We start from the raw sequence: 16,668 nt of genomic DNA, 5'->3' as shown, positions 1-16,668 counted from the left end.
ACACAGAACCAGCTATATAAGCCATGAGAGCAACTTTATGATGTTTTGATCACGTTCATAGAAAATAACTAATAACCTATAATCTGATTGTGGAGAGCTAGCACCTACTGACAATAAACTGTCATACACAAAATAATAAAAGAAGGTTTTCCGTTATCAGAAACTTCCTATATTCTAATGGTACCTACATAAATTCTATGACAAACCTTTATAGAGATTCACTTTTAAACAAACCAATTTTATTTTTATATATGGAACACCTATATTCTAGGGTTTATGTATTTAGACCAGACAAATAGGTCTGAATTTATGTAATATGTAATTAAAATTATCTTTAAAGAGTTTGCAGGAGTAAATGTAAATAATGAGACTTGGGCTGAGATGAACTGAGTTTTCAACTCCACTACTTGATGATTTGACTTTGAAAACACAATTAAATTCCCAGACTCTGTATTTCTTCATCTCTGAGATGGGATATATTAACTTGAGTTCCCCTAGAAGCCTATCTCGAGATAAAAATTTTAGTGAAATCGTTTATTTAGTGATGACTTCAGGAAACACTGGTAGGGAAATAGGAAAATGAGATAAGGAGGGGAAGGAAGCCCACAGACGATGTGTTATTGAGCAGACAATCACTGTGAGCAAATGAGGCTCGATGGCCGGAAAGAGCTCTGGGAGACACTGCAACACATGACCCTGAGTTGCCCCACCTGAGGAGAAAGCAGCTGGCATATTCATCCTCCAGGTCTCATCTGTCTACAGCTGAGGATGCTCCCAGAGACGCTAAGTGCACAGTAAACCTGACCCATCCCATGCAAAAGCAGACACAAAGCCTTAGCACAGAGTCACAGGTGCTTGCAGGATGGTGCCTGGGGCATGAGTGGAACCGTGTGTGCACAGCAGATGTGGGCAGGGTACCAGGTGCATCTGCTGTGTTAGGTATGTATCAGGGCCAGTCACAAGATGGAAACCACCCACAATTTAAAGAGGAGCGACTAAATATTAGGTTGGTGCAAAAGTAATTGCGGTTTAAAGGTTACACATAATTGCAAAAACCATAATTACTTTTGTACCAACCTAATATAAAGAAGTATTCATTATATATGGAGGATCGGTTCCTAGGAAGAGATGAAAGAGAATGTTGAAGAATACCCTCTGGTGTAGGGAGACTCCCCAAGGGAACAACAAATTTGGAAGAAGCCTTCCCAAAGCTAGGGTCCGAACTTTGTTGGAGAAGGTGCAAACATAGCCTACCGAAGAGCAGAGAGCTTTGCGGGGTTGCCTGGGCCAGAAACAGCCACAGTCTCTGGCCTGAGTCAGGAGAACAGGGAAATGCATGCAGGGCAAACAGAAAAACGCCTGCTGGGGCGGAGGTAAGCCAAGGCTGGCACCAGAACTGGCAAGCTGAAGGTGAACATCACTGGGTGCCCAGCAAACCACTGGTCACTGTGTCCGACTGGAGCCAACCCAGAAGCAGCACACTGAAACCAGAAGACCCTTTTTTCTGCAGTGTCTCTCCAGCACCCTCTACTGGCAAAGGGGAAATATTTACAAGTTCCAGTCCAGTATCTGTAACCGCAATGAAGCAGGGCAATGGAGGGTAGATTTTCCAGGTGGAAAGGCAATAAACTGACACAAGGTAATTCTATTTACATACACTCACTCTATGTAAAGTAAATGAAATCATGTGTATTAAAATTACTTCTTTAAACTGTAAAGTTTTCCTTGATAGTATTTTTTAAAGGAGTGTTTTTATTCAAAAACATCATCAGGATAACTGCTTATAATAAAAATGTGTTTTTCACTGACATTACATATTCATTATTTTTTTCTAAAAATGTTTTAGCATATGGACTTCTTAACAGGGTTTGCAGTTCTTATAAGAATGTTATGAATTGACTACTGTGTCCATACATGTTTTGTTGCTTAAAATTCCTCTAATGGGAACCAAGTCTGTCTTCTACCATTAAATTCCTCTAATGGGAACCAAGTCTGTCTTCTACCATTAAATTCCTCTAATGGGAACCAAGTCTTTCTTCTACCATGAACAAATGTGATAGCTCCACTTTAATCCATGGAATAGAAGAGCTCTGGCATGTCTTTACTTCTTTTACTGCAAATTTTGACAGACAGCAGTGAAATGAAGAGCATGCCTAGGGTACAAGGTGAATAAGCTATCACTGAGCATCTGGAATGTCACTGCTTCCTCTGCTAAAAACCCTCAGGAAACTACATCTCCTCTCAGCCTGGTTAACACAGTCAGACAGAGCACACCCAAGACACCAAGTTTCAATCCTCTGATATAGCACACTTTTCCCTCTTATCCTCCTCACTAGTGATAGGACTATCAATTAAAATATCACCTTGAGATGTTTTTATCACACACACATCCAATCAATTAACCTTCCCACTAAATGAATTACTCTCCCTAACCATCAATATGCTTGTGGCTATTAGTTTATTATTTTCTGTCAGTTACCATCAATGTTCTTAAAAATAGAAAAACAATCTCTCTTAGTGTCTGCTGATAGGTCAGAGCATTCTTTCTTCTTCCTCCTTCTTGCTTCATGAAGCTTCAAAGACCATCAAAGGGATACATTCCCATTACAGCACAACTCACGTGTACAAAAACCAACAGACAACAAGAAACGGCCATGGATGGGGACAAACACTTTTTTTTGAAAGTTGGGCACATAGTAGAGCAATCCGCATTTTGAAGGAAATTGTAACACAGTGATCAGAGTTGCTAAATGACGATTGGTCAAGCCCAGTGTGGAGGCAATGTACTGGGTGAATTGAATTGGACCCGGTGGCTGCTAAAACCTTTTCTGGTTTAAGATCTTCCAATGACGGGGAAAGAAGAGAAAAGTAAGGCTAAGAAAAAAATTCTAGTAAGATGTGACCCAAACTATAATTGATAGTCCATGGAAGCATGGGAAAAGATAGCTAGTCAAGAGTAACAGTAATTCAAGTAGCTCACCCCCCAACTTCCAAAGCGTAAAGATACACAGCATCTAGAACCACCAGCGTAAATTGCATCCCTTCTTCCCTCTGATGTTAAGACAGATTCTCAGCCAGTTAATTCACTTAACTCCAATGTTCAGCAGAAAGGCTGGGGCAAGAGACAGCAGATAAATATATAGTGAATTGAGATGAAAAGTAGCAGAATTGGGGAGTATGCCCCACTACATGCAGCCAGGATGTCTGCAGACCTGGGGAGATTTGAGTTAGCCACTCTAAAAGATCTGTTCCTGTGCTTCCATCAACTGTGCAGGCAAAAGTGGGATATAAACAGGATTTAATACAGTAGAATATCTTTATTCCAAACTGGAACCTAAAGATGGGCAGGGTCTCCACTCAGCACATTCCATACAATCTTCTTAATCATTAATAACCTCTTTCCTTAATGTAGCTCTCTTTGAGGGACTTTGAGAGGATTTGTATACCTTAGAGTATCAATTATCCAGCAAATAAATCACCTAAATACTTAGCAACATCATCCTTATTTTCCAAAAAGTAGAAATCAAAGGAAATGGCATCTTTTCTAATGGCTTACATTCTCTGAATTTTCCAAATCAATAGTTCAGTAGCTGCTGGTGGCAAAAAGAACGGAAATATACACACACACAGAGGGTTTCATTCCTTTAACTAAACCAAAATGGCAAGGTATTCTCACACAAGCATTCAAGACAGGCAGATACCTTTCTCCTCAGCCTCTCATTAAGCAGGCACAAGTTAAATCTGACAGTTGTCCCACTTGAACTATTCTGGGTTAAACATTTTTTATTGAGGCCCCCAAATTCTTATGCTTGCTGCCAGACCTTGTTTGTTGATTTTTACTTGTTTGTTTGTTTTGGGGTTTTTTTGTATGTTTGTTTTGTTTTTTTTCAGAACAAAGCCCTTTTTATTTATAAAGCTTGAGGCTTAACAAAAAACATCTCTGCCCTTCTTTCCTTCCCTTCCGCCTATCCCTTTCTTGATGCCCTCTCTCCCTCTTCCCCTTAATTCATTCCTATACTGTAAGTTGAAATATCAACACAGGAGAGTTGGCTTAACTGTGAGATAAAATATTTCCATCATCTGCTCAGAGGCCGCTGCCAAATATCAAGGTTATTGACCCACATGGAGTGTAAATATACTTTGAAAACCATATGTCAAGGGACGTCGGCTTACATTATTCACTTGGGCCTGCTCAGAAGGAGGCTGCTCAAAAACAGGGCTATGGCTAGAGGCCACGTTAAGAACAAGGCTACAGTGTGGTTGCTTTTTTATTGCCCTAAATAATACAAGAAGGAATGATTTGCTTGCTGCGATTCATTTATTAAAAAACAAACAACTAAACTTTTCATTTACAGAGAGGAAATTTGAGAGAGTGAAGGGGATTTCAGATTATTTTTTTCCCTAAGGAATCAGCTATATTCATTTTCAATAATATCTTTGCTACAACAGTTTTTAGACAGCTAAGTGTGAAGGAAGCTTCTGCCATGGATCCCAACGGTCCCTGTCTCCTAGTGTTAATACCCTTATATGATTCCCCCCACCCCGCCCCGCCTTGAGTGTGAGCTGGACCTAGTGACTTTCTTCTAACAAATAGAATAGAAAAAAAGTGATGTGATCACTTCCATTATTAGGTAACAAAAGACTGTCCTCTCTCTTTTGCTGGAAATGTGTCTCTCTGGGTTCTTCTCACTCACTTACTACGACAGAAAGTGCCACAAGGCAAGGAATTAAAGACAACCTGTGGCCAACACTGAGCAAGGAACCTCTGAGCCCTTCAGCCGACAGCCTACAGACAACTGAATCTTGCCAACAACTACTGAGTGCGCTTGGAAACTGATCCTGCCCCAGTTGAACTTTGAGTTGAACCTTGCAGCCTCTGCCTAGATCTTGATAACAGCATAGTAAGAGAGCCTGCAGCTGAAGACCCAGCTAAGCTGTGCTCAGTATCCTGACCCGCATAACCTGTATTACAACAAATATGTGTTGTTTTATGCCAATAAGTTTTGAGAATTTGCTATACAGAAATAGATAACCAATACAATAAGAGTGGGAGGAGTATGCCCTTCCAGCCCTTCTCAGTATAAAAGTAGGTACAAAAAAAAAAAAAAAGTATGCCCATCTGGTTTTTTGGTGAGCAAACCATAAGGTAAAAAGGAATTAATTGATTTTAAAAGTCTTTCATCCAAAGTTGAGCAGTTCTAAAGGCTGTTTTCCCCTTTGGACAGGACAGGAAAGCACTCGTGATTTTTTGCCCTTTCATTCCACACAGCCTTTCTCCAGACTGTCCAGTGACAATTCAGTTGATTAGGTTTCTGCTTCCTATAGTTATCTCAAAATTCACAACCGTCTTACCTCACTGATTGGCTTGTATGTTTCCCAAGTCTCATACAGATGGTTCTACTGTCCATCTTATGTTGATTGTTCCTAACTTCCATCTCAATCTTATCCCAATAACTACAGTATTATTAGCTCCAGTGTATGCACAGGGAAATCTGAGAGGAGTCACATGACACGTAAATGGAAGACCCAAGAACAGAATCCAGGCTCAAGGGCCTTGGGTCACTCAAGTTCTCAGTGCCACTCCCTGATTATTTGTGGGGATATAAAATGAATTTCAAGACTTACACACTGAATAGTGCTCATGGCTCCCTGTTCTACCTCTTTCTGTGCTAATATTTGGCATTTGATACCAGTCCCTTGACTTCCTGGATTATATAGCCCTTCCTCCAGCTTTGTGCTTTCAAAAGTCCATTCTGATCTCTTCCCCAGAGTCTTAGATTCTTAGAATCCAAAATCTTAGATTCTTTCCCAAATATTCTCTCTAGTCTTCTTGAAAGGCTTGCGAAACTCATGAATTTTGAAATTTTGCATTCCTGGGTTCCAATTCTTGTTCTACTATTTATATATGTGACTTTTGAGAAAGTTGCATAATATCTCTGGCCCTCAGTTTTCTAACAGTTTCCTATCCCTAGTCCTCAGTTTCCTAACAGTTTCTGGGGAAAAAAAAAGGAAAAAAAGGAATAAACATGTGTGTTTTAATAATTAAATGAGATGTTAGATATGTAACATCAGCATGGTTTCTGCCACATTGTAAGTATTCAACAACTCTCAATTCTCTCTTATTTGTTACCTTTTCTATTATATCCTCCATAGTCTGTCCTATATTAATGAAAGGAAGTAGACTATTTTTCTTGGCTAACCAGTTTTTTTCTCTACCTTGGCATAACCCAACATCAACTGAGAATGTAATTATAATGCTTAAAACATATGCATTCCTTCAGGGTTGAGTCTTCCTGTTGTGCTGTTTCTTTATTAGTGTCAAAGTTTCTTTCACCATCACCATACATTAATACTACACAGTACGTTAGCTATCAGGTATCACTTCAAGGCTATTGGGATGGGGATGTGTTGGTAATGATGATACTAAACTGGCCCCCAGGTAGATAATCCCATGAGTTCACCTGTCTTTAAGAACTATTGGAACCCCTGACAAAATCCCTAGATAAATCCTGATGACTTTCAATGCCAGATCATGTATCAGGTAATATGTGACAAACTTTGTTTCTTGGTGTGTGTCCTCTTCAGAGTCCATTCCTTCTTGATGAGATTTCACATTATATGGAATCAGAAAGACACCTCACAGACCTGCCCTGATCTCAGTCCTTCCACTTTAAGCTGTGTGATAATAACCCTACGTGTATTTCCAAAAAACAATTTGTCCTTGATTGTGTTTATTCATTTTTCTGATTAGTTACTGCTTTTTCTCTGTACTAGTGGGAAAAGACCTTCAGTTTCTGTATAAAACTATGTTTTGAGCATTAACGTTTGGATGTCTTTCCACTTTACTGAAGCCTGTAGACTGGGACACATAACAGGTACTGGGCTTACTTGTACCTGAGAACCTCAGGGAGCCTAGTTAGAAGTGTGTTGATGATTTACCATCCCATGAACAAGCCTGGGACAAACTTTTACCCTTTATCTTCAAGGGCTCCAGATTTCTTTTCAATGATTTCTCACTCAGCTGATACAAACTTGTTTCTTATATTCAGTACAAGGTTGCAAGCTTTAAGTCCTTTCTTAAGGGATATAAGGACTGCTGGGACTCCTTCTTTTAAAATGTTATATGTAAAAAGGCAAGCGATGGCATCTGTTTATTCTCTTCCCCATTAAATCATTATTTATTTTTTACAAGCTATGTGAAGAGGCTGGACTTGGTTTACTAACAGTTGTAATACGAAACAGGAAATTTCAATGAGATATGTGTAGCAATTTAACTTTCAAATATTACTTTTAGATTTATACTCAGAGAACTACGAGAATTTCTATCACAGGATTTAAATTAAAAATGTGTGCTATTTATTTGATTAATGTCTCTCTCTTAATCAGACTTTAAACTCTTTGGGAACAGGCACCTTGTCTATTTTGCTCATCATTATGTCAGCAAACAACATAGAAGTTAATAAATATGTGTTTAAATGAGTGAAGAAAGAGTTAATGAATGCATAAATGAATGAAGGGATGGGATCAGATTTCTTGTGTTATAGAAAGTGTGTCCTTAAGAAATCTTGACACCAAGCCAGTCTCTCAGTTGTCTTCCCTATATTTGCCACATTTACCACCTCATAAGGTCATGGATCTTCCAGCAGAACTCAGGGCTCACTTTGAGTTGCAAGGCCACCTGAAATCTGTAGCAGTGCAGCTACTCTGCTAGGTAAAATTACACTCAATCTCTCACTTCCTCAGACTCCCCAGGTTCGGACCCAACAGTGTGGACTAATGGATCATTATTAACATCCAGCACTTCTAGGCTTCTTATCTGAAGAGCATGTACCCATTTGACACCACACATAGTTATCACAATATTATTGACTCTATTCCCTATGCTGTACTTTACATCCCCATGACTATTTTTATAACTGGCAATTTGTACTTCTTAATCTCTTTCACCTTTTTCACATATCCCCCTCAAACTCTCTCCCATCTGGCAACTATCAATTTGTTCTTTGTATCTATGAGTTTGTTTCTGTGTTGTTCTTTTTTTTTTTAGATTACACATACAAGTGAAATCATATGGTATTTGTCTTTCTCTGTCTGACTTCTTTCACTTAGCATAATACCCTCTAGGTGCATCTATGTTGTCACAAATGGCAAGATTTCATTTTTTATGCCTAAGTAATATTCCACTATATATATGCACCACATCTTCTTTATACATTCGTCTATCAATGGACACTTAGGTTGCTTCCATATCTTGGCTATTGTGAATAATGCTGCAATGAACATAGGGGTGTGTATAGCTTTCCGTATTAGTGTTTGGATTTCTACAGGTAAATACCCAGAAGTGGAATTGCTGGGTCATACAATAGTTCCATTTTTAGTTTTGTTGTTATACACTAATATAATGTATGTCAATTGTAATTGAAAATTTAAATTTAAAGAGAGCACAAAATAATGTGTATTGGATCAAACAGTTTCCCCAAAACCTGAAAGTTTTCAACCTAGAATTCAGCCACATTTGAACACAGAGTAAAGAAGTGAGGGACAGAAAAATGGTAGGAAGTGAAAGGAGAAAGGCAGCAGAAGAGAGCACTGATTATTTTAACACCATTGAAAATAAGGAAAATAATAATTATTATTAATATGTAACTAATTATATCATTACACAATTACCAAGGAATTATAGTATATTTCTCAAAGCCTAGGTTTTAAAAATTGATAAATAGATAAATTGTTGAGACAGTGGTATTATCTCTTATAGTTCAATATGTTGCTATTGGGAGCATAGTAAGATACGTAGTGTTTATATTTAATATAAGTTTCTATCTTTCCTCTATCAGGGAAAATTGAGTAAGGACATTGTGGTTTAAAATACGTTCAATTTTCAGAGCTGTACCTCAGTATGCAGATGTAATTAGTGTTGGGAATGGAAATTCCCTACACTGGGAATTCTGGCTTTATTGCTGTTAAATCTTCTGCATACAGGTTGGGCCAGAGGTCTTGGAACCACATGTTCCACTTCCCCCTCTTATCCTGTCCCCATTTCTGCTACTGACTAGATTTTCTCCAAGAACAAAACCATAGCTGTAAATGGCACCTGTTGCCATAGCAGCTAAAATGTTCAATTCTACCTTTCTCCTCTCAAAGAGGCTTTAATGCATTCAGTACCTTTCTTGGGGTTAGAACAAGAAATTAGAAGCTGGGCTAGGATTAGCCTCAGATATTCTCTCAGTCACTAGGATAAAGCATCTGTGCGAATTCATTGACTGTTGATATTCCTAACATCATCAAATCACTTGCAGCACGAAAAAGGAATCAACCACATGATTGATTGATGGTTCCATATTATCACCATCTGTCTGGCTCTTATAAGAGTTCTACGGCAAGGAAAAACAAAGAAAACTAATGGAGCCTGAACTTTCTGTAGTCTAAAAAGTTGGTTACATCTCAAGTCAGATTCACATGTTTGATCCCATGCAGTCTAATTTAGCAAGCAATACCCCATTCAAGTTGGCCCACCCTCTGACTGAGTTAGATAATTACTTGCTTATACTACTTCCCAGCTCTCACATCCCTTCCAATTTCTTTTGTTTTCTCAATGGAACTACTGTCTGCTTGGTTGGGTGAAAGGATTAAATCCCAACTAAAAGAGAAGTTGGATTATTTCTTTGCAGTGACTGCTCTCTGTGTCTCCATAATATGACAGAAAAGGCGGGGAGTCCTAAAAACACTAACGCCACATTTATACTAAGTTCGCCCATGTTTGTCCTTTTCAAGACATGGCTTACTAAAGCTGTGGAAAATCAAATAGGAAGATAAGATTCTAAAGGAAGGAAAATGAAAACAAACAGACAAGCATATGTATACACAAAGACTTACACACAAATCTTCATAGCAGCTTTATTCATAATAGTTTCAAACTGGACACAACCCAAAAGTTTACCGACAGGGGATGAGCAAAATGCTACACAGCAATAAAAAGGAATAATCTCTAATACATGCAACAACATGGATGAATCTCAAAAGCATTATGATAAATGGAAGAAGCATACTGTATTATGTTTGAACGAAACTAGAAAAGACAAATTGAATCTATAATGACTCAAAGCAGATTTCAACGGAAAGAACACAAGGGACATTTGCAGGGTGATAAAAATGTTCTGTATGTTGATTGTAGGTGTGCTTATATGGGTGTATAAATTTATTAAAACTCATTAGAACACTTAAAATGGTACAATTATATTAAATGTAAATTATATTCAATGTAAATTATATTCAATAAATATGTTATAGATTGTCATATATAGTCTTCATTTGTACCAAAACCTTGTCAGCGTGGACACTGCCTTTTGCCTTAGTCTTCACTTTCAAATAGAGAAACAGACTCAACATAAAAAAAATGTTATATTTCATTGGATTAGATACTACATATCTGTAGTAAGCTGGATAATATCCCCACAGATATCAAGTCCTACTCCCTAGAAACTATAAATGGAAAAAAAAAATCTTTGCAGATGTAATTAAATTAAGGATCCTGTCCTAGACTATCCACATCAAATCTAAAATGCTATCATAAGGGTTCTTAAAGGAGAGAGGCAAAGGGATACCTCCATATGAGAAGGCAATGTGAAGACAGAGGCAGAGATAGGGGTCATGGAGCTGCAAACCATGGATGATGGGAAAATAGAGGAGACACAGATGATATATGACCAAAGAATCAGAGAATGCTTCTGGAAAAAGCCACCTTCAAATTTGGTCTTGAAAATTGTTAAGACTTTAACAAAAGTTGACAGGAATCATGAATGTAGTTGAGAGTCATTTGTGCAAGTTCATTCATTATTAATCTTCCTTGGAACTCTTGATATCGTGGATACAGCTAGCTTGTAGTTCACCGTGAAATCATAGTACCGCTCTCACTCACTATGGAAAAGGTATAATTTTGGTGCCATTCGTGTATCCTGACATAAGCCACGGCCACGTATTCTAAGTATTTCCTCCGCTGTAAGAAAAGTCTTCATGCTCAGATGAATGCTAAAAATATGGCTTCTCTTGGCATTAGCCTTTTAAAACTATGTCCAAGAACAAGGATCTGAAGTTTAGTAGTTGACAACAGTCCCAATATTTCAAAACTTTACTTGTCCAAAAGGCATAATCTACACACAATGTTGTAATAAGAAATGAAGAAACACAACAATGCCTGAAGTATTCTATCACAAAAGATGTTTAGAGCCTAAGACCAACAGCAGCATTTTCTAAAATAAAAACTAGGTTCCAGGATTTATAGTTTAGTAAACTATAAAATTCTCCTCAGTTTTCACCAAGTTCCCAACTTTTTCCTCCATGTACACACATATTATCCATAACGAATGGGAATGAGTCTTACTAGGTACAAAAGCACATAACAGTAATTAAAACATCTTGGTGCTGGAGACTGAATATAGAGCTCAATGATAAAGAATAGAGAAACCAGAATTACACAAAAATATGGTAGAAGTTTGGTATATGATAAAGTTCATACTTCATATCAATGGGCAATTAAGGATACTAAAACAACTATCATTTAAAAACTAAACTGGATTCCAATCCATCCTTTGCACTAAGACATAAATCCCAGAAGATCAAAGATTGAGATAGTTTAAAAAATGAAATATAAAAGTACCAGAAACTCTCTCTCTGTCTCTCTCTCTCTGTATCTCTCTCTCTGTCTCTACCCCTCCCTTCCTCCCTCCCTCCCTCGTAAAAATCTTTGAGTACAGATTCCCTTTCCTATCAGGACACAAAACCTAGTACCAAAATAAATACTACAAAAGAAGTGAACAGTCTGGAAGAAGTATATGCAACCAAAGACAAAGTGCTAATTTCCTTAGTATATGAAAAAGTTAAAAATATTAAAATAAAAAATCAGTTATGCCTTGGAAGAATTGACAAAAAACAAGGCTAAATGGTTCACATGGCTAATAAAACATCAGTTGTCAGTATGCTAAATTATCACTTTCTTAAAGGGCAATTGGACAATATCTGTCAAATATTAAAGTTGCATATACAATTTGATGGAGATTTCCACAGCTAGAAAATTATTCTACAAGTATTTTCAATCACACGACCACAGATATTTATCTATAAGAATGATTTATACATGACCTTGTGATATTGTGATAGCCTATTGACATATAAAATTGTTTCATCAAATCTGTCCATGAAGATGAGAGACTTCACTGTTTGTAATGGATGGGTATCACCATCACTGTATGGGAAGAGGTATAGATTTTTTGAAAAGATTTACTATTATCATTATTATTATCATTATTATATTTTGAAAAGTTTTTTACTGGAGAAAAGTCATCAAGAATGTGTTCGGGAGAAGAGAAAGCAGCCTATAGTTACAAAGTCATCGTCTGTCATTTTACTTCAAAATGAAGGGCAATCGATTTTCAAAAAAATATATGTAGCTTGGAGTATAGATATCTTCTAGGACTACACCTACGCTGAACCCCGTTAAACTTGGTCATCCTTATTTCCTAAGGTTTCCAGTTAATCATTTTAGAAGTATCTCTATCTCTACTAGCAAATATGTGAGCAAGTCATGTAGGAGAAGTTGTTGAGGTGAGGGCTCTTTTTCAAATGAGATTTGAGCCAAGCATAGGGAATATTCATCTTCCAAGTTATTAACAATAAAGGAGATCACAAATAGTCTAACCTAAGATGAAGGGAAATAATACAGGGAATATTTCATAATTCACCAGAAAGAGATATCACTCCCAATTGTCCAAGAAATAGTTTTTATAAATTTTCAGAATTAAAAACATATGATAGATTCCAGACAAGCTTCTTCAGATCCATAGCGATTGCTCAAGTTTTTCTAAGTATACAGAGTCACCTATGGAAAGCTACATGAGAAAAGAAGAATCTTTGATTAGCTTTCACTTGTGGTCTAAACATTTGGTAACTCAGAGAATAAAGCTTTTCTTCTACTAACTCTCTACCTAGAAATCTTGTTAAAATACCCAACAAGGGCTTTAAGGTTCACTTGAATCCCTTGTCAGTTGATGGAAAGATTTATCCCCTAGGGATTTTAATGTAGGTCAATAGAAAAGTCAAGAAGAGGGTACAACACAAGCATGTACCTCACAGATGGAGATGCAGGTTAAGATTTGATCTCAGGTAACTGACCTCAGGGACAATTTCAGCCATAAATAAGAGACCTCAGATTCTGGTATTTGTTGTGGATCTCTCTGATCGTTATCCAGTTTCCTGTAATAAGAAAGCCAACTCTTGTCCCTATTTTCAGAGAAATTAATCTGCCAAAGATACACAGCAATAAAGACGCAAAAATGCCAAATACACACCACCATTTTTATGTGCCAGTATGACCACCTTTTTTTAATATAGCTTCTGTTTAATCATATCACTTGTTCTGTAACAGCTTTACACATGATAATATAGACTTCACATAAAGCTATAACCCACTCTCTCAAAAAGACAAAAAAAAATTGATACATATTTTGTCCATTTACAAATGTATTTTTCAATAATTAAATTCTCAGAAAAGTTGTATTAATATTTTTGAGATGGAGAGAATACCTATTGCCAACCCAGTTACTTTTCCTTCAAATCAAGCTATGCCAACTTAAATGCACATATCAATTCTATCCCAACTTTATCAGCACAGAGTATTATCAATTTTTTAGAATTTTCTATTTAAGGCTTGCTCTACTTTATATTTTTATCACTAGACAGTACAATTTCTATATTGTTTTCCAATTGTACTTCCTCTTTTGAATTTCAGCCCATGTCACTTGCCTGCTTATCTTTTGTAGTCATGATATTTTTCTCATAGGTTTCTGTGCACCCTTAATATTTTATAGATATTAAATTATATTATATCTCATGTAAATATTTGTGATACATTTTATTTCTTTACTGTTTTATGATAATAAGGCTCTTTTGAACTTTTATATATTAACATAGTTCATTTTTGTTATTGTTTTACTTAGCAGTTAAAAAGTTATTCCTCTTCAGATAAGACAAATAAATGATTCTATTTTCTGCCTCTTCTCCTCTAATTTAATGTTTTATATTTAACCCTCTAATTTGATATTTCTAGACATTTCATTCTTCTTCCGCACACAAGCAGAAACACATCATTTGTAATTCCCACTCTCAATCTAGCTGTAAAGAGACTTCTATTTATTTCACCCAGCAAAGAATGCACAATGATTCTGCAAAGAACACACTCACTCCATACCTCGTCACCCACTCTCGCAACCCCCACGCTTATAGACAATCACGCCCCTTATTCAAATGGAGTACATCGGTGATTAGTATAAAGTGATTTTTTTTAATATTTAAAAATGATAATCACTTCAACACGACATATTTAATAATTGTTCTTTCACTATCCATTTAAAGTTGTTTTAATTTTAAAGACTATTATTTTACAGTAGTTTTAGGATCACAGCAAAACTGAGAGGAAGGTACAGAGATTATTGATGTGCCCTGTTGCCCCATTATACATAGCCTCCCCCATTACCGATATCCCCTAGCAGAGTGCTACATTTGTTCTAATTGATAAACCTGCAATTACACATCACAATCACCCAAGGTCTGTAGTTGACATCCCTACCCATTTTAGTAAATTTACTCTTCTCTGTGAGGTTTATTTATTCATACTTGATGCTATCCTGTTATTTTATATTTATATTTTTCTACCTATGTCAAAATGCTTTTCATATTGTTGATTATAAGTCTTAATATCTGATAGGTATTTATCTCCCCTGTTGCTGCTTTTTAATACACTTGACTTGTTTTTGTTTTGTTTTTTACCTGTTCATTTCTCAAATGATTTAGAAGGTTTTACTTAATTTTGAAAACTTCTTTTGAGATTTCAATGGAAATACCATCAAATACATTATTTAAAAACTTGGAGAACTTATAGTTAATATGGTGCATTGAGTTACTGTGGAAATTGACTGTTGTGCCTCAAACATTTAGAAAACCCAGACAAAATATAATAATAATAAATAATTAATAATAATAATAATATATTTAAATGTTTAACCAGCTCCAAGCCAGAAAATGGAGAATAGATAAGGTAACAGATTTGTAAAAAATAAATAAATAAATCTAATTGAAGACAAAAAAACATTTTAACTACTATAGGAAAATGATAGTACCATATAGAAGAACATCAAAAAAGTAAATGGAGAAATGGAGAAACACCTATTTTAAGTAATTACATTTAAATTATTATTTTCCTACATTTATCATTCCTTTTGCATTTTGTTTTAATTAATGGTCTTTATTTTTTAGAGCAGTTTTTAGTTTACAGAAAAGTTGATCAGAAAATATAGGGAGTTCCCATACACTCCCTCTCATCCCATCCTCACCTCAGTTTCCCATATTGTTAACACTTTTCATTAGTGTGGTACATTTGGTACAGTTAATGAACCAATATTAGTATTATTAACTAAAGTCCATAGTTTACAGTAGGGCTCACTCTTTGTGTTATATAGTTCTACAGGTTTTGACAAATGCCTAATTTCACGTATCCACTATTACGGTATCATACAGAATAGTTTCACTGTCCTAAAAATCCCGTGCTCGCCCTACTCATCTCTCCCTCCCTCCCTGTCCTTGAACCCTTACAATTTTGCCTTTTCCAGAATGTGATGTAGATGGAATCATACAGTATGTAGCTGTTTCAGATTAGTTTCTTTCACTGCAATATGTGTTTAAGATTCCTCGATGCCTTTTCATGACTTGATAGCTCATTTTGCTTTATTGATGTACAATATCCCATTGCATGGATATACCAGTATTTGTTTATTCATTCACCAATTAAAAGATAATTAATGATTTGCTTCCCAGTTTTGGAAGATTTCTCATTCCTTTTTTCTGTTCCTCCATGTAAATTGCACTAGTAAATAGGAAAGGTGAAAGTGGGCATCATTATTATTTTGTTCTTGAATTTAAAAGGAATGGCTATATTTCATTCTAATACAACTGTTAGCTTTGTACTTATACATGTTAATCATTCTTCTCTACACTTTTATGAATTCTTAAAACTGCATACAGTTTTAAAATATATATGTTGTAAAAGATCAAAGAGGGGAGATTCTTTCAGTTGTCAGCTATCTCTTTATCTTTATTCAAATCTTGTTTTAAATGTCAATAATATTTTATAATTTTTAAAAATTCTACATAATAAACTACTTTGAACAATATTCATTTTTACCTATTTAAATTTTGTTTTCCTGCACCATTTTGCGTATTTGTTTTAAAAATTTTTAAATGTTTATCAGTAAGGTGATATATGAATAACCAACTCATCTTTTCCATGATTACTTTGAAAGACATCTAGTTGACATTGTTAGCACTCAATTGATTTCTGTGTGTATACTCATATATCTGTGTGTACATTTATACATATACTCATACAAAATATTTCTCATCACTTTCTCAAGTATTTTAATTAATTCTAGTGTGTTTTTTTTCTTTTAATTCTTGCACTGTGATATTTTATCAAGTTAGAAACCTAAGGTCACATTTGTCTCATAGAAAATATACTCTTGGAAGCTTTCAGTTTCCAAAACTGAGCAGCATAACCTAGCTTTTACTTCCATGCACAGTATACTTTTATTTTGGCCTGGGTTCTTTTATGCAGATAGTTTC

The sequence above is a fragment of the Rhinolophus sinicus genome, chromosome 5 (genome assembly GCF_057876585.1).
Source record: "Rhinolophus sinicus isolate RSI-liver-muscle chromosome 5, RSI-T2T, whole genome shotgun sequence".
NCBI lineage: Eukaryota > Metazoa > Chordata > Mammalia > Chiroptera > Rhinolophidae > Rhinolophus > Rhinolophus sinicus.
Note: the sequence above shows the minus strand (reverse complement) of the source record.